Consider the following 24,587-nt stretch of genomic DNA (forward strand, 5'->3'; position numbering starts at 1 on the left):
GAAAGAGACATAAGCGACTTATGTGGATTTCTCCTCCTTTTCCTCTGGGATTTGGGTGAGGCAAAGAGAAGTGGGTCCTGTGGAGACACAAGAGAAGGCTGAAGGGGTTTTAGATTTGTTTGTTTGGGTATGTGGATGAAGGCAAGTCTGTTTTCTTGAGAGAAGTATAATGAAACCATTGGGGAGTCTCTGGAGTTTTGCTGCCATGGGTGTAGTAAGGATGATCTGGTAAGGTCCCTTCCATTTAGGTGTGAGGGGGCAGTTGGGGGTAGGACTGGGATCTTTTACCAGAACCCAGTCTCCTGGCTGTAGGAAGGGATTAGAGGAGTCAGCGACAGGTTGTGGCAGGTATTTGTCAGCATATTCCAAAATGAAATGGCGATAGTATGTAGAAGAGGGGAAACGAGAGGGATTGGTAGAGGTGGGGCTTGACCCCGAGGTGGAGCAAAAGGGGTTAGTTGTCTCCCATATATGAGTTTAAAAGGGCTGAGCATTAAAGGTTTATGTGGTAGTGCCCAAATTTTTAGAAGGGCTAAAGGCAAAAGTGTAACCCAGTCTTTATGTGTTTGGAGTGAGTACCTGGTGAGGGTGCTTTTTAGAATGCCATCCATTTTTTCAACCTTTCCTGAAGATTGAGGTCGATAGGGGATGTGTAGCTTCCAGGTGATTTTTAGGGCTTGTGCAAGTGTTTGAGTAATCTGAGAAATGAATTCAGGACCATTATCAGATTGAAAAGAAAGAGGCACCCTGAACCTGGGGATGATTTCTGTTATTAATTTGGAGGTGACAGTAGAAGCTCATTTGTGGGTTGGGGGAAAAGCCTCAACCCATCCTGAAAAGGTATCAACCAGAACTAAAAGAAATCGAACCCTTTTTACTGGGGGCATATGGGTAAAATCAATTTGCCAGTCCTGTCCTGGAAGATTTCCCCTGGTTTGATGTGTTGGGAAAGAAGGGGATCTAGTGTTGGAGTGAGGGGAATCTTTTTGGCAAATAGAACATTGATGGGAAATGGCTTTTAACTGTTCCTTTATATCTGGGGTTATGTGTATATGGGAACTTAAGAAATGTTGTAGAGGGGGAATGGCTAGTGTGGAAGAGGTTGTGAATGTTCCATAGAAGAGTTGTTTTTTCAGGGTCAGGTAGGACTAATTTGTTTTGTATGAACCAATATGGGGTTTGAATTGTGCCCCCGCCATGATTAGTTGTTGTGTTTGGTGTTCTGGACAAAAGGAGGGGATATGTTGTATGAGGGGAAATAGGTATTGGGGAATTGGGTCATTGGTTGAGGTGTGTTTTGCCCAGTAGTCAGCCTCATGGTTCCCTAAAGAAATGTGGCTTTTGTCTGATTGATGTCCTTTGCAAAAGATAACCGCAACATTTTCTAGAAGTAGAGTTGCCTTTAATAGATGGTGAATGAGTTTTCCATTAATGATAGGGGTTCCCTTACCTGTGAGATAGCCCTGCTCACTCCAAATTTGGACATTGGAGTGGATGATATTGTAGGCATATTTAGAATCAGTGTATATTTTAACTTGTGTGTTTTTTGCTAGGGTTAGTGCTCTTATTAGCACTAATTCTGCTTGTTGAGGGATGTGTCCAAAGGCAAGGGGGCAGCCTCTATGACTCTTCTAGGTGGGAGAAAGTGGGTACCATCATGATATCCTTCAATGATGGCATATCCCGGTTGGAGGGGATAGATTTTTGATGCACTGACATTCATAAACCACTCTGGGGCTCCTTTTTTGTGAGTGGAAGTAAGGTGGTGAAACATGGTGAGGGAACTTTCAATTAAATCAGAGCATGAGTGTCACTCAGGGTCCAAAATTGGTGTTGAAGGTAAAAGAGGGGCGGGATTATGAGGAGAGCATCTATGAAGAGAGATAGAGGGTTGAAGGAGGGTTGAATGTAGGGCTTGTGTGTGAGAGGATGAGATGGAGGTGAGTGCCTTATGGCTGAGTGTATCTTGTAGAATGTGAGAAGAAAATATCTGAAGGGGTTCGTAGAATGTGAGTTTTTGTGCCTCAGAGATAATTAAAGAGGCTGTGGACAAAATTTTCAAGCAAAGGGGCCAGTTTTTATAAATGGGGTCTAGTTGTTTTGAAAAATATGCCACTTGGCTTGGGAGTCTCCCATGGATTGGGCTGATAGTCCAAGGGCCTGATAATGTGAACTGTGTAAATATAGATGAAAAGGTCTTAGGGGATTTGGAAGGCCTACAGCAGGGGCCTGTAATAAGGTATGTTTTAGGCAAGAGAAAGCATGATAAAGGTCTGGGGTGGGAGTGAGTGGTTGGTCAAGATTTCCTTTTTACATATAATAAATGTACATAGCATTTATTATATGACAGACACTGTGGAAAAAACCACAGTGAGTAATGCATATAGGTATTGGCCCCATGTGGGGTATCATGGCAAACCTGCCATTGGCATATCTGGTCTTCCTACCTACCATTCTAAGATGTTTTGTGGGTTTGCTTGCGTGAGGGAATCTGGCCATGCACAGAAAAGACACACCATAGCTGATGGGGGCCGGAAGGGTCTTGATTACCTTGAAGATGCTAAATAAACCCACTAATCCAAGGAAGGAAAGTAAGTCCCTTTTTGTTTTAGGAAATGGGATTTGTTGAACACCTTGCTTTCATGCCAGCAGCATTTCTTGGGTATTTGGAGTTATGATCAGTCCTAAGTATGAAACTTTTGGAGATGTTAATTGGGCCTTCCTTTTATATACCTAGTACCTGCATTCAGCCAAAAAATTTAAAAGCTTGATGATATGTTGAATACAACTAGAGAGGGGCTGCAAGAGCCAGACCTTGTCTCAAAAACAAAACAAAACAAAAAACCTAAATCATTCTTCCTAAAGGTCACATTATATTCCATACAATGTGGATGTATCACAGTTTGTTCATCATTTCCTTTGATGGACATTCACTGTTTCTAGCTCTTTGCCGCTATGGACAATGCTATAACAAATATGTTTGCATGTATGTTTGTGCCAGTGAGATAGATTTCTGAGAGTGGAGTTGTTGAGTCAACAGGTATATGCATTTTATTTTTCAGAGCACTTTTGTTTACTTAACAAGAATGTACATAGCATTTATTATATGACAGACACTGTTTTCAGCATTTCTCAAATATTAACTCATTTATTAATCCACATTGCCTTCCAAAACAAGCCATAACACTTTATGTTTCCACCAATAGGTATGATGACATTTTTCTCATATCCCACTAGCAAGTAACAGTATGATTCCTTTTAACTTTTGCCAATCAGATGGATACCAAGTACAGGTTGAGGTACCTTACCCAAAATGCTTGGAGCCAAAAGTGTTTCAGATTTTGTTTTGGAATATTTGCATTACCCTCTGGGTATCATGTGAGCCTTCTAGACATTTTCAACAATATCTTTATGCCACAAGGGAGAGAATAAGCGGAAAAAACTACAGTGAGCAATGCATATAGGTATTGGCCCCATGTGGGGTATCATGACAAACCTGCCATTGGCATATCTGGTCTTCATACCTACCATTCTAAGACCTTTTGTGGGTTTGCTTGCGTGAGGGAATCTGGCCATGCACAGAAAAGATACATCATAGCTGATGGGGGCCGGAAGGGTCTTGATTACCTTGCAGATGCTAAATAAACCGTGCACTTGACATCTGCGTTTTGACTGAGATCTGTCACATGAGGTCAGTGTGGAATTTCCCATTTAGAGTGTCATGTCCACACTCAAAGTTTCTGATTTTGGAGCAGTTCAGATTTTCAGATTAGAAATGCTTAACCTGTAATATCTTACTGTTACTTTAGCCTATATTTCCCTAACTCTAGTGAATTTAAGTGCCTTTTCATATGTTTGTGGGTCTTTGGATTTATTTTTCTCTATCCCCTTGCAATTCATATTGGTTGCACATTTTCTGTTGGGTTTTTGGTCATTTTTCTTGTCAATTTGTAAGAGCTCTTCATCTATTTTTTAAAAATCAACCCCTTTTCTATCATATGCTTTATTATTATTTTCAAATCTACTGTTATTGACTTTGTTTATGATTGGTTTTGTCTTAAATTTAAAAAATTTTTTATATAATCAAACATGGCTACCTTTACTTTATCGCTTGTAGGTTTCTATTGATCATGTAGTTACCTAGATTTCTTGCCTAGAGTTTTAAAATTTATATCTAAGCCTTTTATTCATCTGCAGTGTATTTTCATATATAGTATAAGACAGAATCTTTTTAAATTTTCTTCCAGAAAGTAGTCAGTTGTTAATTAAATGGCCCATTTCTTTCCTCCTGAATTAAATTACCACATTTGTCTACGTGAACATCTCCTCAGAATCCAACTCTATATCCATACTTGTAGAGGTTTGATTATTGTGGCTTTAGTTTCCGATTATCTGGTAGGGCAAATCTCCCTTATTGTTTTTCTTTCTCATAGTTTTCTTAACTAAGAGTTTTTCCCCTATATTTTCTGTTACTTACTTGTTAGAACTATTCCTAAAGAATGTATGGTTTATGTCAACATTATACATGCATAAATATGTTCCCATTCTTATTTTTAGTTGGTTCCTATTAAGGTAGAAAAAAAGCTATTGTGGGCTGGGAGCAGTGGCTCACACCTATAATCCTAGCACTTTGGGGGGCCAAGGCGGGAGGGTCACTTGCAATCAGGAGTTAGAGACCAGCCTGGCCAACATGGTGAAACCCTGTCTCTACTAAAAATACAAAAATTAGCTGGGCATGGTGGCAGGCACGTGTAATCCCAGCTACTCGAGTAGCCACTGGTACCCATGCCACTGTACTCCAGCCTGGGGACAGAGCGAGACTCTGTCTCAAAAAAATAAAAAAGAAGGCAAAACAATTACAAGACATATTAAGAGAGTGTGATAAGATATAGGATGCTACATAGATACACAAAAAACAATAGCTTTTTTCTTTTCTTTTTTTTTTTTTTTTGTCACCTAGGCTGGAGTACAGTGGCGCAATCTCGGCTCACTGCAACCTCTGCCTCCCGGGTTCAAGTGATTCTCATGCTTCAGCCTCCTGAGTAGCTGGGACTACAGGTGTGTGCCATCACGCTCAGCTGATTTTTTATATTTTTGGTAGAGACGAGTTTCACTATATTGACCAGGTTTGTCTCAAACTTCTGGCCTCAAGAGATCCTCCTGCCTTGGCCTCCCAAAGTTCTGGGATTACAGGCATGAGCCATCACGCCCAGCCTGTTTTGCCTTCTTAATTATCTTGAGTTTTCTAAATATGCAACCATATCAAAAGACATGTTTTTATTTTTTCTTTTCTGATATTTATACTTACTAGTTCACTTTTTTCTTCTTGCATTTGCTAAAATATCTAAAATAATATTAAATAATAATGATGGTGCAGGTATCTATCTGTTTCTTGACTAAAATTAAAATGCTTTCAGTAGTGTCTCTATATAAGATAATATTTGCTATTGGTTTCTGGTAGTTTTTGTCAGTTTAAATTTTTTTCATGCCTACTTAGAATTTTTATTAGGAATGGCTGCTGAATTTTATCAATTATCATTTGAACAGCTGCTGATGTTTTTCTTCTGTAGTTTATCAGTGTAACGGATTAGGTTACTGGGATTTGGATATTGAACCACTCTTGCAGTTGTGGAATAAACCTTGCTGTTCATTGTATTTTACTCTTGATATAATGAAGACCTATATAAGCTAATATTTTATTTATAATTTGTATTTCTAAATCATAAGTGAAATTAGTCTATAATTATAATTGTAATTAACAAATATTACTCTATCCTTTTTTCTTTCTTATGTTTTGGTATTAAAATTGTATTGGCTTCAAAATGTGAATTTAAAAGATTTTTATATGGCTTGGAGTAGCTAAACCTGCATTTCTAATCAGCATCTAGGTGGTATTAATACTACAGTCCTTGGACACACTTTGAGTAGCACGGGTTTAAATAATTTAACATTGGGCCAGGTGCAGTGGCTCATGCCTTTAGTCCCAGCTACTTGGAAGGCTGAGACAGGAAGAACAGTTGAGGTCAGAGTTTGAGACTGTAGTGTGCAGTGATCATGCCTGTGAATAGCCACTGCACTCCAGCCTAGGCAACATAGCCAGACCCTGTCTCTTAAAAAAAAATCACTTAACATTGGAATTATCAGACTTTAGAGGTAAATTATCAGAACTTTAGAGCTTAGCTGAAACTCAGCCACATATGTACAACTATTATATATCAATTTTAAAACCAAAAAATGTACAACTATTATATATCAGTTAAAAAAGGAAAAACAAACTCAACTCTAAGGCCATCTGGCCCTAAGGTCTTTTCAATAGTAAATGTCCAATCACTTTACCATTACTTCTGTAATAATTGGTCCATTCATGTAATAATTTGTCCATTCACATTTTTCCTCTCTTCTTGGATGAATTTAAATAGTCTGTATTTTGCAAAAAAAAATCATACGTTTCCTATAGCTTTTCATATTCACTGTCATAGCATTGGCTGTGGTGACTCTCTTGAATCTTTTAATCGACTTCAGCTTCCTAATCTCTTTTTTTCTTTTTTCCCTCTTCAAACTTGTAAGCTGTTTATTTTATTAGTCTATCCAATAAACATTTGGAGTTATTTTCAGTAGATTTCACATATTTTCCCTCCTACTGTTCTTTATTCTTTCTTTTTTCTGAATCATTAATTCTAAATTTGACTTTTGTCAATGTCAATTTCCTGATTTCTGTTTCTAAATTTTTTTTTTTTTTTTTTTTTTTTTTTTGAGACAGAGTCTCACTCTGTCACCCAGGTTGGAGTGCAGTGGCACGATCTTGGCTCACTACAAGCTCCGCCTACTGGGTTCACGCCATTCTCCTGCCTTAGCCTTCCGAGTAGCTGGGACTACAGGCACCCGCCACCATGCCCGGCTAATTTTTTTGTTGTTGTTGTTTTGTTTTTAGTAGATACGGAGTTTCACCATGTTAGCCAGGATGGTCTCGATCTCCTGACCTTATGATCTGTCCGACTCGGCCTCCCAAAGTGCTGGGATTACAGGCATGAGCCACTGCACCCAGCCTCTTTCTAAATTTTTGAGAGGAATAGTTAGTTCCTTTATTTTTTGGCTTTATTTTTCAGTTGCAAGGCATTTGAGAACTCTAAATATTCTCTGAGTACCATTCTCAGGGTCCTGTCTGGTGCAATAGAAAGTAATTTCCTTTTCATTGGTTTCTAGATACTTTGCGAGTCCTCTTTTACTTCCTTTTTGATCCAAGACTTATCTAAGAGTTTTCTCTTTAATTTCTAAATACATAAAGTTTTTTAGGTCATTTTTATCATGTATGTGAAATTTTTCAGTTTTTGATTTGAGAATATGACCTATAAATTATGTTGTTGTTGTTGTTAAAGCTTTCGTTGTGACCAAGCATATCAAAATTGGCTGCACTTAGGATTTTTCAGTTACATAAGCCAAGAAACTTCCTTATTGCTTAATATTCTGTGACTTGCATTAGAAAGAGTCCTGATTGATACAACTGTTGGCTGGTGTGTCAGGCCAGAAGTGCGGGAAACGTCTTAACTTCTTCCCTCTTCCTTACTGTGCACAGCAGGTGTGGCAAGTCGGCACATTCTACTTCCTCAATTTCTTTTCACCCTGGTTCCTTTTTTCACTCCTCTAATTCGAAGGGAGGGGCAGGAGAGAGGGTAGGAGAATGAATATTTGCTGAGTACCTGTTAAATACTTATAGACTGTGCTATGACTTGTGAACTTTTTAACCCTGACAACAACCCCATGAGAAATCTAAAGCCCAGAAACAGTGAATAGCTAGTTCAAGGTCACACAGTGAGTGGTGATACCAACTCCAGAGGCCGCATTTAGCGCCACAGTGCCATACTGTCTAGACAAATGTTTGCTGAATGGCTGATACCTATAAAGGCAATGCCTACTGAACTTGCTCCAGTCAACGCCCTACATGGCATTGGCCTACTCAGTCTTTTCCGAAGACAGCAATGACCCTAAAGCAGTCTAATCATTGTCAGGAGTCACACACACACATCTGTCCTCTCCCGTTTTTCTCAGGGAGTCTGTTGTCAACCACTAAATCTACCTATTCTCTGCCCAAACCTTGCTGAGCCTGTTTGCAGAGAAAGGAGTCACACTAGCCAGGTTAGGGCCATGCCAATGGCCTGGAGATTTTCCCAGCATTAATTCACAGACACACACACACACACACACACACACACACACACACACACACGCACACAATCTAGTCTACCAATCTGACTCCTTAAAAATCTAGCTGTCTACTGAGTCTTTCCTGAATGGCCCTGTAAAAATATTTCTACCCCCATTCCTGGGCTCCTTACAATGTCCACTAGAATGTTTATTGTTTGTTCCTCAAATCTGCTGAGCTCACGCTGGGATGGTGGCCCTAGACCCAGAGGCTTCTCCCCACACAGCCAGCACCTGTTCTTCCTTTGGGTCTCGCTCAGCTTCAGGGGCCTTTTCTGCCCATCCCACCTAACATAGGCCCCACTTCCTTCCACCAACTTATTCAGAATCTCAGCCTGTTGATGGCTTCCTTTGAAGCCTTTAGAACAACATGCAACTATTTGTTTCACTTGTGTGCTTACTGCAGGTTTGTTTGTATTCAAATATATCTGTCTTGTGTCTTTCTCCTTTAGTGGAATGGAATCAAATGGGCATCTTGAGAGCAGGAAACCTCCTTGTTGCCATTGTATCCCTAGAGCCTCACATAGGCTTCAGGTGTGTATATAGTAGGTGTTCAATATATATTTGTTGAATTAATGAAAAAAAGAATCTGAGACTTTGAACCTGAAGAGCTGATTTTATCCCTGTCACTGATGATCTGGTGGGTCCCTTTTAAGCTGCGTGATTGGAACAAATGGGTGAAATCCCCAAACTCTGGATCCGTCTCCATTTAATAGACTTTGGTTTGTCTCTGAATGATTTTTATATTCTTTTCCTATTTTGTGTGGCTGGCTTAGACCACAGTTCTAAAGGCATTTCATTTTATTTTATTTTATTTGTTTATTTATTTATTTATTTTTGAGACAGAGTCACTCTGTTGCCCACACTGGAGTGCGATAGCACAATCTCACCTCACTGCAGCATTGACCTCCTAAGCTCAAGTAATCCTCCTGCCTCAGCCTCCTGAGTAGCTGGGACCACAGGCACGCACCACTACAGCTGGCTAATTTAAACAATTTTTTTTGTAGATACAGGGTCTCACCACGTTGGTCTTGAACTGTTGGCCTCAAGCAATCCTCTCGCCTTAGCTTTCCAAAGTGCTAGGATTACAGGCTTGAGCTACCAAGCTCAGCCTTTGAAGGCTTTTTTTTGTTTTTGTTTTTGTTTTTGAGACGGAGTCTCGCTCAGTTGGCCAGGCTGGAGTGCAGTGGCACGACCTTGGCTTACTGCAAGCTCCGCCTACCGGGTTCACGCCATTCTCCTGCCTCAGCCTCCGGAATAACTGAGACTACAGGCGCTGGCCACCGCGCAGGGCTAATTTTTTGTATTTTTAGTAGAGGCAGCGTTTCATTGTGTTAGCCAGGATGGTCTCAATCTCCTGACCTCGTGATCTGCCTGCCTCAGCCTCCCGAAGTGCTGGGATTACAGGCGTGAGCCACCGCACCCAGCCTCTGAAGGCATTTTAAATGTCATCCCATGGAATCCTAAGTTTCTCTTATGCCTTTGGTTTGGCCTAAATGATATGACTCCGATGAGTGGGGGAACACCAGAGCTCTTGTCTCACGTTGAATTAGATAAAACAACCAGACACCCGTGGAGTGGTTTTAAGGAGCAGAGAGTTTAACAGGCAAGAAAGGAAGAAAAGAAAGGAAGAAGGTGGAAGGAAGAAGCTCCCACGTACAGAGACAGAGGGAGGGGGGCTCCAAAGCCAAAAGAGGAGACCCCAAGTGGGGTGGAAACCAGCCAGGTGTATGTAGAGGCTGGAGGAGGTGGTGTCTGATTTGCATAGGGCTCAGGGGATTGGTTTCACCAGGCATGTCATTCATGTAGCCCAGAAGAAACTGGCCCTTCCACCCTAGCCTTTTAACATGCAAATGCAGGGAATCCTGATGTTCTACACACGTGGGGATATATGGGGGCGGCCATGTTGCCAGGCACATGTTCGGGCAAGAGCAAGGAGAAGAGGGCGGGAATCGCCATGTTTGGGTGGACCCAGATTCTAATGGCCTCCATTTGCATATCAAAGGTTGCTGGCCTGGCTTTCCAGCTAGACAAGAAATGTTTCTGACTTTAAAAACAAAAACTTCCCAAGGACCCCTTTTCATCTCTATCTGCCTAAAATAATTTCTTAATAACTCCTACCACATTAACTCTAAAGTTGTGACAATGGAAAAGCCCCATCCCTCTCCTTCAAAGGGCTGGTGTTCAGCTGGGGAAGGAGACAGATGAGCTATCCCACCCTGGAGGAGAGGGGTAACCAGGAGATGGTGATGTAGCAGAACCGGCCACAGACAAGAACCCCTCAGACACCAAGTTGTGGAACGAAAGGGCTTTATTCAGCTGGGAGCATCCGAGGACTCACGTCTCCAAAAACCGAGCTCCCCGAGTGAGCAATTCCTGTCCTTTTTAAGGGCTTACAACTCTAAGGGGGTCTGCCTGAGAGGGTCGTGATCGATTGAGCAAGCAGGGGATACGTGACGGGGCTGCATGCACCAGTAATCAGAACGGAACAGAACAGGACAGGGATTTTCACAGTGCTTTTCCGTACAATGTCTGGAATCTATAGATAACACAACAGGTTAGGTCAGGGGTCAATCTTTAACTACCAGGCCCAGGGCACGGCGCCAGGCTGTCTGCCTGTGGATTTCATTTCTGCCTTTTAGTTTTTACTTCTTCTTTCTTTGGAGGCAGAAATTGGGCATAAGACAATATTAGGGGTGGTGTCCTCCCTTAGTGGAAGTGCCTGAAAAGCAGAGTCATGTCCTGAGGAAGGGCAGGGATGGCAGCAGAGGAGGAAAACAACTCCATGGCATATCTTCCATGCATCCAGGCTCTCTTCCATAGCACTTCATTTCATCCTAACCACAGTCTTAGGCAGTTGATGTTCTTACCATCATTTTGTAGTTGACAGTAGTGGAAAAGCATGGGCTTTTGTGTCAGATAGGCCTAGGTTCAAATTTCATCCTCCCAAGTTATACACTATAGGCCTCTTGGGCAATGAGAGAAGAATATGGCGGGGGGGGGGGAAATGTGCTTTTTTTTTTTTTGAGACAGAGTCTCACTCTGTCACCCAGGCTGAAGTGCAATGATGCGATCACAGCTCATTGCAGCCTTGACTTTCTGGGCTCAAGCAATCCTCCTGCTTCAGCCTCCCAAAATGGAACCACAGGTGCGTTCCACTGTATGTGGCTAATTTTTTATAGAAATGAGGTCTTGTTCTGTTGCCCAGGATGGTCTCGAACTTCTGGGCTAAAGTGATCCTCCTACTTCTGCCTCCCAAAATGCTGGGATTACAGACGTGAGCCACCACACCTGGTGACAAGTGCTTTTTCTTATCCTCTCTCATCACTCAATACAATCAACACAGCACTTTTGACACCTGATGTGTGGGAGGTCTTTTCCTGGACACCAAGCAGTCAGTCAATCCTGACACCAGATTCAGGAGCTGACACCAGCTGGGTGTCCTCTTATTCAATTCAATTCTAACACTACATACCTGAAGACAGTGTCAGATCCCATGGGTTAAGGGCTCAGTCCCACAAGACTATCTCCAATTCAGATGCCAATCAAAAGCCCCACGTTGTAGCCTGTGCTTCTGGCTAACTGGCTGTAAGTCAGGGTTCCCATAACTCCCTCTTGGGTTCAATTACTTTGCTAGAGTGGCTCACAAAACTCAGGATAACACTTACTTACATGTACTGGTTTATTATAAAGGATGTTCATGGCCAGGCACGGTGGCTTACGCCTGTAATCCCAGCACTTTGGGAGGCCCAGGCGGGTGGACGAGGTCAGGAGTTCAAGATCAGCCTGGCAAAGATGGTGAAACCTCATCTCTACTAAAAATACAAAATTTAGCCAAGCATGGTGGTGGGCACCTGTAATCTCAGCTACTCGGGGGGCCGAGCCAGCAAATTGCTTGAACCCAGGAAGCAGAGGTTGCAGTGAGCCGGGATCATGCCCCTGCACTCCAGGCTGGGTGACAGAGTGAGACCCCATCTCAAAAAAATAAAATAAAGGATGTTCACAAAGCATATCAATGGAGAGATAGGCAGGGCAAGGTATGTGGGAAGAGGTAAGGAGCCTCTCTACCCTCTGGGGCACGCCACCCTCCAGGAATCTCCACGTGTTCAGCTAACTGGAAGCTCTCTGAACCCAGTTCTTTGGGGTTTTATGGAAGCTTCATTACATAGGCAGGATTAGGGCGGATCACCTGAAGTCGGGAGTTCAAGACCAGCCTGACCAACATGGAGAAACCCCATCTCTACTAAAAGTACAAAATTAGCCAGGCGTGGTGGCACATGCCTGTAATCTCAGCTACCCGGGAGGCTGAGTCAGGAGAATTCCTTGAACCCGGGAGGCAGAGGTTGCAGTGAGCCAAGATCGCGCCACTGCACTCCGGCCTAGGCAACAAGAGTGAAACTCCGTCTCATTAAAAAAAAAAAAAGAGGGCCAAAAACTCCACCCTCAGATAACCTCCACACATCCATTTTTTAAAAGGGGAGAAGCATGAAACTCAATTACACATGCGAACATTTCTCCCCTCATAAATATTCATGACTTTCTGACAGCTTATAAATATGTATATTTAGCCACTCTGCTCAGTATAAATTCTTGTTCGCTTAGCCTCTTCCTTGAAGTGTCTGTTTCTGGCTTCTGAGTAGAGGCCACACTTCCCAGACTCAGAATGGCCACCCTGCAGGCTTCAACCCTTTATGAGAAATAAAGTTCTCCTTTCCAAACTTATGAACCCCATTATTCTCCAGTTGACATTGGTTAAATCATGGCCATTGGTGATTAGCTTAACCTTCAGCCCCTGTTCTCTCCCTGGAGGCTGGGGGATGGGACTGAAAAGTCCCAACCCTCTATTTGTACCTTGGTCTTTCCTGTGACCAGCTCCCATCGTGAAGCTACTTAAGGGCTTCCAGCTACAACTCAACTCATTAACACACAAAAAAGACACTTATCGCTTTGAAGATTCGTAAGACTTCAGGAGTTGTAGGTCAGGAAACAGGGATGAAGACCAAATATATATTTACAGTATTACAGGCAAGTTACTTAACATCTCTGGGCTCAATTGACTGATATTTATAATGAGACTAATACCAACTATAGTTGCTATGAATACCAAAAAATATATAGATAGATATAAATTCATCGAAATGAAATAATACCAGCCTGGGCAACATAGAGAGACCCCGTCTCTACCAAAAATTTAAAAATTAGTAATCCCTGGTGGCTTGTGCCTGTGGTCCCAACTACTTGGGAGGCTGAAGTAGGAGGATCACCTGAGCCTGGGAGGTCAAGGCTGGAGTGAGCTGAGAGTATGCCACTGGACTCCAGCCTAGATGACGAGTGAGACCCTATCTCAAAAAAAAAAAAAAAAAAAAAAAAAAGTGATTTTGTGCTTGGCACAATAAATCACAGCACCTTTTTTTTTCCGCAAGACAGAGTCTTGCTCTGTCGCCCAGGCTGGAGTGCAGTGGCGCAATCTCAGTTCACTGCAACCTCCCCGCCTCCCAGGTTCAAGCGATTCTCCTGCTTCAGCCTCCCAAGTAGCTGGGATTACAGGCACGTACCACCATGCCCGGCCAATTTTTGTATTTTTTAGTAGAGACGGGGTTTCACCATGTTGGCCAGGCTGGTCTCGAACTCTTGACCTCGTGAACCACCCGCCTCGGCCTACCAATCACAGCACTTTTTAATTAAGAGATTTATCCAAGTTCTACCTTGTTCAGTGGCCTAGAACTTGATGGCGTCTTGCTTTGTAAGATCCTAAGGGTATTTCCCATATCAGCTGTGTGGTTTATCTCATCTCCCAGGACGTGAGTTCTTCCAGGACAGGGATAATATCTCCTACCTTTTGGATTTAGTGGCCTATATATAGAGTGACTTTACTTACCTGCTAGTCCTCAGAAATAAGATAGCATTTGTTATGTGATATTGAATTTTCTACTCACTGGTATGTGTAAATGTTCATAGATTAGGCACATGTCTCTCTGACATAAGTAAGCATCATTTTCCACTTATCTTCCATCTCCAGGACCAACTCTCTCCATACGTGTCTGACCATAAAACAGGGTTTTTGTGATGTGAGACATTCGAGTTTTACGTTCAAATGTCATGAAAGAAAATGCAACTTGTTACAGTCACATGGATAGGAATGAAGGACAATTTAACCTCAGCTAAACTGAAGAATCTTGAAAACGTTTGAGGTTTTGATATACAGTATTGTGTATATGTGGGCCTGTTTAATGATCCATTAAGCAACTCATTTCCTCTCTTATTCCTCCACCCAGCTCCTGAGAACTGCCAAGTTTCCCTATTATCATTTTCTGTTAAATCCATCCTCTTGCCTCCCATCCCTTTTCAGGCCCTCAGTATCCTTCACTTGCTCTGAAATGCTCCTGCAGTGGCTCTTGGATGTCAGTCTTACCTTCTGGAATCCAGGCTCCACACTGGTACCAGATGAGTGACTCCAAAATACCATTGACCTTGTCCCTGCTCTGCCACCCAGTCCTTCAATACCACCTCTTGTCTACACCATGCAGTTCTCTACTTGGAACATAAGGCCCAATAACCTGGTGTTGGGCTCTGAACACTTTGACATGCTGAGTAATTTAAACTGAAGGAGACTGGAAGGTCTCAGAAGGCAGGGCTCTCTGACCTCTCCCATCCTTCGGTTTTCCACCAGTCTTTCTCCTCTGAGGTGATTCACAGAAACCAGAATTCCTCTTCCCCAAGGTGGGTCATAGAAACTAGAATCCCTTTCCCCCAAAGCAAGCCATAAAACCTAGAAAGGCCACTCCCTTTTCCTTCTCCCTTCTTCCTTGGAGACCCTCATTTCAGAGGGGTCCTGCCCCATCCCCAGGAGGAAAAAATGCTACACAGGCCAAGAAAAATCTGAACAGACAGGCCTTTCTGGATTTCCCTCCCCTGCCCCAACCTCTGTTATTACCATTAGATCACACTCTTTTTGTCTAATCATATTCCTACATGGCTAGCCATTCTTCAGTGAACCTATGCATTAAACTAGTTTTCCCTGGGTCATTGGGTCTTTATTTCTGAAGACCCCTATATCATGTAAAACTTTGATTAAATAAACGTGTTATGCTTTTCTCATGTTAACCTGTCTTCTGTTATAGGAGTGTTGACCATGATCCTTATAATAGGTGAGGAAAGATGTCACCTTTCTGCCCCCTGTAGTTTCTGGCACCCAAAGTAGGGGTGGCTGAGACACCTAATTTGCTCTGGAACCTGCAGAATAGATCCTGGGACAACTGACAAACAGCCGGCAAAGAAAAGGTAAGAATTTTTTTACCAAGGTCAGCTCTCCCGAAGCTCTGCCTCTAGTGTTCAGTTAAGAACCGAAGGTAAAAATTTCTCTATACCTTCCATTCCAAATTAGGTAAGCAGGAGAAAAATCATTTGTTTGGATTGTGACTCTTGTGTAAAATTTGGTTTTGAGGTACCATTTGTTATTGATCCTTTCCCTCCCAGGGACAGCTATTTCCTTCCTGTTTGTCTCATTTTGTGTCCTGAGTGTTTGGCTTTGTGACCAGTGAGAGTACTCTGTCGGGTCTCTGCCATCCGGGGGGCAAAGTATCAGCTTGCATCAGGAAGCCAGTTGAATAGGCTGGGAGCCTCTTCTGTTTGTCAGAGTGCGTCAGCTCTCAGATGAATCGTCTTACTAAGAGGTCCCAGTTCATAAGAGGCTTTTGTTGTCTCAACCTTTGTTGTTTGGTCCTGTGGCAACAAAGGTCTTTCTTTTGACTGTCCTTGAGAGTGGCTCTGCATCTTGGGAGGGCTGCCTCTCTTGAGTAAGTCTCTTTCATCCTTGGTTAAGTTATAAAACACTTACTGGTTTTGATTCTATAATAAGTCACTTGGTAGATACCTCTGGTTTAAATGGGGAAAAAAAAAAAGCCAGGAATGGTTGTTATTTGCTCCAGCTAAAATCTAATGATAAGGGACTTGAAAGGTTTTTTTGTTTGTTTGTTTGTTTGTTTTGGAGCTCTGTGGTCAGAAGTCAGGTTAATTGGAAACTGATATTCAGGATACAATTTTTAAAAGTTATTTCTGTTCTCTCTATTGGATCTTGCTTACCCTAGGAGAACATCTCAGTTGACTGATACCCTCTTCTTGAACCCCTGCAAACCATATGCTCGGTCTTTCTGCCCACTTCCTTTCCTGTTGGCATAATTTTTGCTAAGGATAATGTGGAACTTCATTGGGAAAATTAAGATCTCTCCATACTGACTTCTGAAGACTACTTCTTCTATTTACTTCTGTCCTTCCTTCCTTTTGCCACCCTCAATCTTCTGAACTTTCAATTCAGTTCTTTTAATCCCTGATATGTTCCCCTTCAAGCTCCTGTCTCCTCCATTTGTTGATCGGTGGATGGAAAATTACTAAAAGGAAACATGAGAGGTAAGAAGAATTCAGGTTTCTATGGCCAAACTTTAGTCAGGCTTCTGAACCTTCTCCAAGGCCCATCTCTGTACTTCCTTGTAAAATCCTATAGTAAATTCCTATAAGTCTATGTTGCCTTGACATCCATTTTGAATCCTCCTCTGGTCTCACCTAACTGACACACCCAAACCTCACTCTCCTCCTGGTCTGGGCTCTCATAAAGAGTGGCTTTTTTGATAGGCCTGTCAGGGCAGGGGTAGAGTTTATAGCCACTCTCAAGAAAAAAATCTCAAGACCAAATTAGTGAAAAATGCAAAAATTCAGTTTTAGCGAAATAGATGTCTTGTCCATTCACATGGGTCTTTGGAGACAGTTACCTGCTAGATGTCCCTTCAGTCACCAGCCTAAAATTTAGTCCACAGCTTCCATAAGATTGACCTCTGATAATAGACTTTCTCTATTCACTCTATTTGAGAAAGCCTATTATCAGAGGAACTTTGAGATATAAATTTCCTACCATGTCTTCTCTAGAACTTGATGGTTATCTTGTGGAAATTCAAACTTCAAAGAAATAATGATCATCAGAAAGAGAACTATTTAGAAACTGGTAAAATAAAAAGTCTTAAAATCTTTCTCCACAATACTTCAGAAAAAGCTTTAACCATCTGAGCAGGTAGCCTCAACTTGTCCCATTCGCCAGATCTAGTTAGTGAGTCTTAAATTATCAGACCTGGCACATGGCTAAATGTTTTAGAATGAAAGCTGTAAAATCTGCTTCTGTCTGATTATTAAATAGATTATTTAATAATCTAAACATACATTTTTGCCTGGGTTTACTGATTATACATGTTTGTGTTGTCTCTGTTAGATGCTTAAGACCATAAAAGTATAAATCCAACCTAAGAGCAGAATGCACACTAAAAATAAATTGCCTGATGCATGTCAGTCATGGAGAAAAAAAAAGAGAGGAAAGAACCACATTTAAATTTTTAGTTTCTTGGCTTCTATAGTATTTTTGGTACTTGCCTGATTTACCAATAACAACAAAAAATACTTAAGATATTGGCCAGCTTTGTTCATAAAATTTTCATGAACAGTTCAAGCATAATTGTTTAGAATAAGTAAATTAAATGAATATAAGTTGTATAAAATTTAAGTGAGGTTTTATTAATAATTGTTTATAAAATATCTACTTTAAAATGGCCTCAAAAATCTTTTTGATAACTTGTAACCTTAAAATAAAATTAAGTAATAAATGCCCATTAGATGTTTGAGTCATTTCCAAGTAAGTTAAAATATTGAAACAATGATTACTAAGCATGAATTTAAGTTTATATACTTTGTCATCTTGTTTTTTGTTTGATTGTTTGTTTTTTCTTGAGAGAGAGTCTCACTCTGTCGCCCAGACTGGAGTACAGTGGCGCGATCTCAGCTCACTGCAACCTCCACCTCCCGGGTTCAAGCGATTCTCCTGCCTCAGCCTCCTGAGTAGCTGGGATTACAGGTACGTGCTACCACACCTGGCGAATTTTTGTATTTTTAGTAGAGATGGGGTTTCACCATGTTGGCCAGGCTGGTCTTGAACTCGTGACCTCAAGTGATCCACCCGCCTTGGCCTCCCAAAGTGCAGGGATTACAGGCATGAGTCACCGCACCCAGCTGTCATCTTGTTTTTATATGGCCTAGAGAAATGAAATATATTTAGTTTGTTAATAAATATGAAAAATTGAGGAAACATGTTTCCAAAAAGTATAAAATGGTGAATGCTAATATAAGACAGTTCACAATGTTTGCTAATTTTCACTAGAAATTAAATTTAATAAGAATTTAAAATTATAATTAATGTATATAATTAACCTATTCAAAATTATAAGGGAAACAATACTGTATGCAACAAAAGTAAGTTGTGTCTGATAAAAAAAGGTATGAAGGATGAATTTTTGTTTGAAAAGAAAAGTTGATGAATATTTTTTAAAAGTTACAAAAGTTTGTGGAAACTTTATCTTGTATGATCAAAGCTGACTTAGATTGGATGAATTTATTTAAAAGGTTTTATTGAAAATTAGCTTTAGTAGTAATAGCACATAGATACAAAAGTAGAAGTTGGCCTTTTCTGTCAAAATGATGACGTTTTATTGGGGTATTGGTCTGAGAAGATAAATTGGTCTGAGGTTTTTTCCTTTTAAGTAATTGACCTAGAAAATAAAGACTTTGTGTTTTATCAAGATAATTTTTTATGCGTCATGTTATTTTCTGTTGGATCTTTGATTACTTAAGAAAAGTGAGACTTCTCAATATTAAAAGAGCTAAGTTTGTTCAGAACCATGTAACTTTCTGTATTTGCCTTTAAATTTTTCTGCTGTCACTTTGATGAAATAGGTAGCCAAGATCATTTTTAATTAAGTGTTAAGTCTTTTGACATTTTTTACAAACTTCCCAAAATCAAATCTTAAATTAAGTTGTTTCAATCTCAAATTAATTTTGAGATTTTTCTGTTGGACCCCTGGAAAGTTGCAAGAGATGTTTCTATTGCCTTGTAAAAGACTGATATAAAACTAATTAAGCTTATTTGATATGTTAAATTACATGAGAAGCATTGATTGTCAAAGAGTAAGTGATGTTAAACCTTCAAGTTATATTTATGGGTATGTTATTGATATGAGTGCTCCAAAAATTATATGAGATTGCTAGAAATCTAACATGTCATCAGTCATAATTTGGGTTATTATGTTAAAAGTATTGTATACCACAGAAAGAATCAAATTTCCTTGTCACATGCTGGTTATAATGAACTCTCATCAAATTTTTAACCATGGCCATTCTGCCCTTGTTATCCACAGTATTGTTTTGATTCTTGTCCAAAAGCACCTGGATCACTACAGTCCCCCACCACAAGTTGCTTTTTCTTCAAGCAGATTCATGGGAAAAACTCTGACAAGTACTCTTGAATACAGATTTATGTTAATTATTTAAACAAAGTAATATACTATGGCACAAGTAAAATTTTACTATGTAACTAACACAGCCAAGGAAGAATTGAGTGCTAGGTGTTAATTATTTCCCTAGATGAATCTTTTAAAAACCCACAGGTCTGCAACATGAATTGTCTTTTAAATTAAATTTGGCAGTAGTGATTCTTAAGAGCCTGTGAGTATCGTGACTTTTTAAAAAGTGCTGTTACAAGATCCATTTTTTTCCCTAAGAGACAATTTTTTTAATCACTAAAGAAGAAATCATTGTATCACCAGTAAGAGTGGTGTATTTAAACAGAATATTACAAATTCCCTCTAGAAAGTTTATTTTATAAACTTATTTTGTAATTCGTTTCAAGATTTGCTACTGGCATTAGTTTTGCTGGGAGGAGGCATAATTTCTGTTTCAGTCATTTTGAAGTTTATTACCATTTTGTTGTCAGAAGTTAATTCTATATATGTTTTTATATAACAAACACAATTTTGAAATCATTACCATCTGGCCACTTGTTTTCTTAGCTGATTTGTAGCCTTCTTATTACTGGCAATATTACTGTAAGGCTAGCCGAGAGAAAGGATGAGTAGACCTAAGTCAAGCAAGTTTATTAACCTGCCGGGCTGCTCCTTAACAGTCAAAGGAGGCAGCCCTGAACTCACAGAATGAGGAGTTTATATGGGGTCGGAGGGGCTTAAGGGAGCTTCTGGGTATAACCGCATCCTGGGGTTGTTTGTCGGTTATCTTTACCGCTAAGAGTATCTATTAGCTTGTAACAGGCACAAAGGTAGTTCATCAGCTTGTAATAGACTTATAACACGTCATTCCCTGACTTTTAAGGTGGCAGTTAGATGAAAAACAGGAATTTACAAGAATGTGTAACTAAGGTTTGTTCACGTTTCCCACGACTTCCCCGGTGCTGCCCAAATGGCTGTAATTAGGGTTTGCTCCACTTAGCATGTCTGGTAACTTTGCTGTGGCACCTAGATAAGTGTTTAGGAAGGCAGCTGCAGAGTATTCAGGGTAAGGGGAAGTTGGGGGGATTCCTGGGGTAGCTTGTCCCTAACAATTACCAAAGTAGCTTTCAGTATTTTCACTCTAGAGGGAAGGATTAGCCTTTCTCATTTGCACGATTTAAGAAAAGGGGAAAAGGGAAGCTATTTTTTTTTCTCCCTCTTCCTAGTCTTTAAGGCAAACACATCACTTAAAGATGGTTGATTAGGGGAAGTGGACAGGGTTCGGAGGTAATATTTCTGATGTCTAGATGTCTAGAATAGAGACCCCTAAATTGTGTACATGAGACACACAGTTCTGTCTTCAAACATTTGTTCATTCACTTATTTTTAAAAAAATTGCTCATTGAGCATCTACTGTGCTCCAGGTGCTGTGGTAGGATTAAAAGATGACTGGCCAGTACCTGTGTAGCTCAGACTCGGGTAGTGGGAAGAGACCTGAAAACAACTGACCTTAAAATATAACCAGGACCAGCCGGGCGCGGTGGCTCACGCCTGTAATCCCAGCGCTTTGGGGGGCCGAGGCAGGCAGATCATGAGATCAGGAGATTGAGAACATCCTGGCTGACACGATGAAACCCCATTCCTATTAAAAATACAAAAAATTAGCCAGGTGTGGTGGCGGGTGCCTGTAGTCCCAGCTACTCGGGAGGCTGAGGCAGGAGAATGGCGTGAACCTGGGAGGCGGAGCTTGCAGTGAGCCGAGATCGTGCCACTGCACTCCAGCCTGGGCGACAGAGCGAGACTCCATCTCAAAAAAATATAGATATAGATATAGATATAGATATAGATATATATAGATATAGATATAGATAGATAGATAGATAGATAAAACTAGGACCAGGCAAATGTCTTTAGAGGCCTTAAACACACTGAACACTGTGTGATGTGCTACCCATCTATAACTTTCCATATGTAAATAAGTAAATAAGTGTAAAGAAGTCCAATATAATTGTGATTACTTTCCTTAAAGATGACATTTACTTGAGGGGGGAGGAGCTACATATTTTTCCACATTTTTATTTTATTTTATTGCCCTAGCTTTTTGAGTGTCCTAAGGCTGTGCTTCCGTTACCTGGGAAATCCAACCCTAAGAACAACCTAACCCCTAAGAACAACGCTAAGAGCACTTGAAGGTATTCATAAAACTCAGAGGAATCCCTGAGGACTGGGCAGACACTTGAGAAGTGGCCATCAGTTGTATTGAGCAGTTAGCATGTAACACCGTGTGGAAACACACAGGTTTTCCTTGGGGGAGTGAAGACAGAGACAAATGTGGGGCAATGAAGTCAGAGACAAAGACACTTAATGGCTGTCTCTTCCCAAATATACACCATGTTTGGGAAGAATGCATCTGGAGGCTTTTGGGAAAAAGAAATATTTCATAATCAAGTGTTTGCCTAGGATGCTGCCTTTTTCCTAAATGAAATTTATCAACATCTGTTTCACAGCCACAAGATAATTGCATGTTTACTGAAGTTTTGAGATCCATTTATACTGGCTAGAGCACTCACTGAACAGTTTTGTAGTCTTCTTATAAAATATTAGATTGGGACTTGTTAGAGTTATAGATTATAAACACCACCCAAATTCAACATTCTGTAAATTTTTACCACCAGTTTTATGGCTGAGGCTATCTTAGCTCTCTTGACTTCCATCCCTAGTACAAGTTGTTGACATTTTGGAAGGAACCCTTTCCCCTATCTACAGCAAAACAAAATTTAAAATAATTTAACAAAGTTGACTGTTCACTGAAAAAGTTAAAAAAAGAAACAAAAGGCAGGGCGCGGTGGCTCACGCCTGTAATCCCAGCACTTTGGGAGGCCAAGGCGGGCAGATCACGAGGTCAGGAGATCAAGACCATCCTGGCTAACACAGTGAAACCCCGTTTCTACTGAAAATACAAAAAATTAGCCGGGCGTGGTGGCGGGCGCCTGTAGTCCCAGCCACTCGGGAGGCTGAGGCAGGAGAATGGCGTGAACCTGGAAGGCAGAGTTTGCAGTAAGCCAAGATTGTGCCACTGCACTCCAGCCTGGGGGACAGAGTGAGACTCCATCTCAAAAAAAAAAAAAAAAAGAAAGAAAGAAAAGAAAAGAAAAAAAATTGACCAAGTCCCTTTTTAAAAAATTATTTATTTATTTATTTATTTATTTATTTATTTATTTATTTAGAGATGAGATCTTGCCATCTTGCCCAGGCTGGTCTTGAACATCCTTGGCTCAAGCAATCCTCCCACCCCAAATTGCTGGGATTACAGGTGTGAGCCACTGTGCCTGGCCAACCAAGTCCCTTTGAGTCATTTTGTACCAAAGTGAATGCAGCTGTTAGCTGGATTCTCACCAGCTAAGTGATCTTCAGCCCACATTATTTGAAGAACAGGCAATTCCAATTCACATTTGAGTGACAGCGAGATTTAAAATACAGTGCTGCACTTTACAGGTGTTCTGGCTCTTTTAGCCAAGATGTTAAATGTGAGACATCTAAAGGACTATTCTCTGAACATGGCCAGATACCAGACATGCTAAGCATGGTTAGAGCTGAGCCCTCTGCAATTCTGGGGGCTGGTGGGTACCCTCTTCTCCTTTTGGGATTCCTCTCTGTTTAGCTCCTATTGGAGACAAATAGTTCCAAGAAAGATGTGAAGAAACAGAATAAAGGCAAAACGTGAGTCTGGGGAAGTAAGTCATTGCCTAGGTAAGAAACCTACTTTTAGTCGAGGGCTTTTAGGATATCTGCATATAAATTGGGACTTTTAAGGTAACTCAAAGATTCATTCATTAAACCAATAGTATTTTAGCCCTTGGGATGAACTCAAACTCTTGACTTTCTTAGACAGACTCTACCCTGTCACACAAACTCAAGAGTCATGGTGGGGGCATCTCAACTAATTAGGTAATTCTGAGCTACAGCATAATTGGATACCAGTTTTAAAAGAGATGAATGCTTGCTCTCCGTGTAAAACAAACAGAAAGGAAAGCAGCCTTCTCCACATTGCAGGAGAAATGGTTTTATTGCCTCAATTGGGAATATCCTCATTAAAAACTGGTCCTACACACTAATTACTGTTTTAATGGATTAAATGGAAAGACATACATTGAAAATGTCACAAGTAGTTAAGCTTTGTATGGTGGAATTGCTAGAGGTTTTTTGTTTTGATATTTTGGTAATTCTCAGATTTTCTTCATTGAGCATATTATTCATTCATTCATTCATTCATTCATTCATTTTTAGAACCAAGCAACACCTCATTCTATGCCATAGAATGAGTGTTCCCCTTGGCTTAATTTTTTTTAATTATACATGTTTGGGGAGAAAATTTAAGTGGTACGTGAAGTTTGAAGTTGAGAGGAAATGTATTTTATTATTGTATAAAAGACTCAAGTTGGACTAATTCAATACTCAGAAATCATCATTTCCTTTAATGTAGTGATTCTCAACCCTGGCTGCACTTTGTAATTACCTGGGAAGCCTTAAAAATACCAATTCCAGATCACTCACTTAATCTCTACAACCAGACCAAATGGTTCAGAAGCAGAATAGGGCCAATTAGTATTTTTAGAAGATCAACTTATTATAATATCTAAGGTTCCATATTGCAATTCTTTTATCTTTACAGCATTGACTAGGAAGTTACATTACAGACAGTCCCTAACTTACAATAATTCCACTTACAATTTTCCAACTTCATGATGAATTTATCTGAACTAAATGCATTTTCAACTTAATAATTTTTTTTACTTATAATAAGTTTATCTGGACATCACCCCATATAAGTTGAGGGACTTTCTGTACTTAAAATTTGACTCTGTAGGTGTATTGTTACATTCTTTTATTACCATGGGAGAAGGTGGTAATACCTACTACAAAAGTTTTCCAGGCTCTATGGTACAGAACTTGGGGACTTTTATCAGCCATGTGGTCACTTGCTGAAGCAGACCCAGAGGTGGTTTCTGAGGGAAACAAACTTTCCTGTAGGTAGATGACTTAAGCTCACTTCCATGCTACACTAGGGTGGTCTTC

General features: G+C 40.6%; 1 long non-coding RNA gene across 1 annotated transcript; it reads left to right on the forward strand.

Moving 5' to 3' along the window:
• The first annotated feature begins 4,691 nt into the window (after window positions 1-4,691).
• Window positions 4,692-16,823, forward strand: LOC107974079 (uncharacterized). The gene is made up of 4 exons (XR_001716625.3): window positions 4,692-5,058; window positions 8,652-8,733; window positions 15,321-15,480; window positions 16,546-16,823. It is a non-coding gene; the product is annotated as an uncharacterized LOC107974079 (long non-coding RNA).
• The last annotated feature ends 7,764 nt before the right edge of the window (window positions 16,824-24,587 follow it).

The sequence above is a fragment of the Pan troglodytes genome, chromosome 3, assembly GCF_028858775.2.
Source record: "Pan troglodytes isolate AG18354 chromosome 3, NHGRI_mPanTro3-v2.0_pri, whole genome shotgun sequence".
Lineage (NCBI taxonomy): Eukaryota > Metazoa > Chordata > Mammalia > Primates > Hominidae > Pan > Pan troglodytes.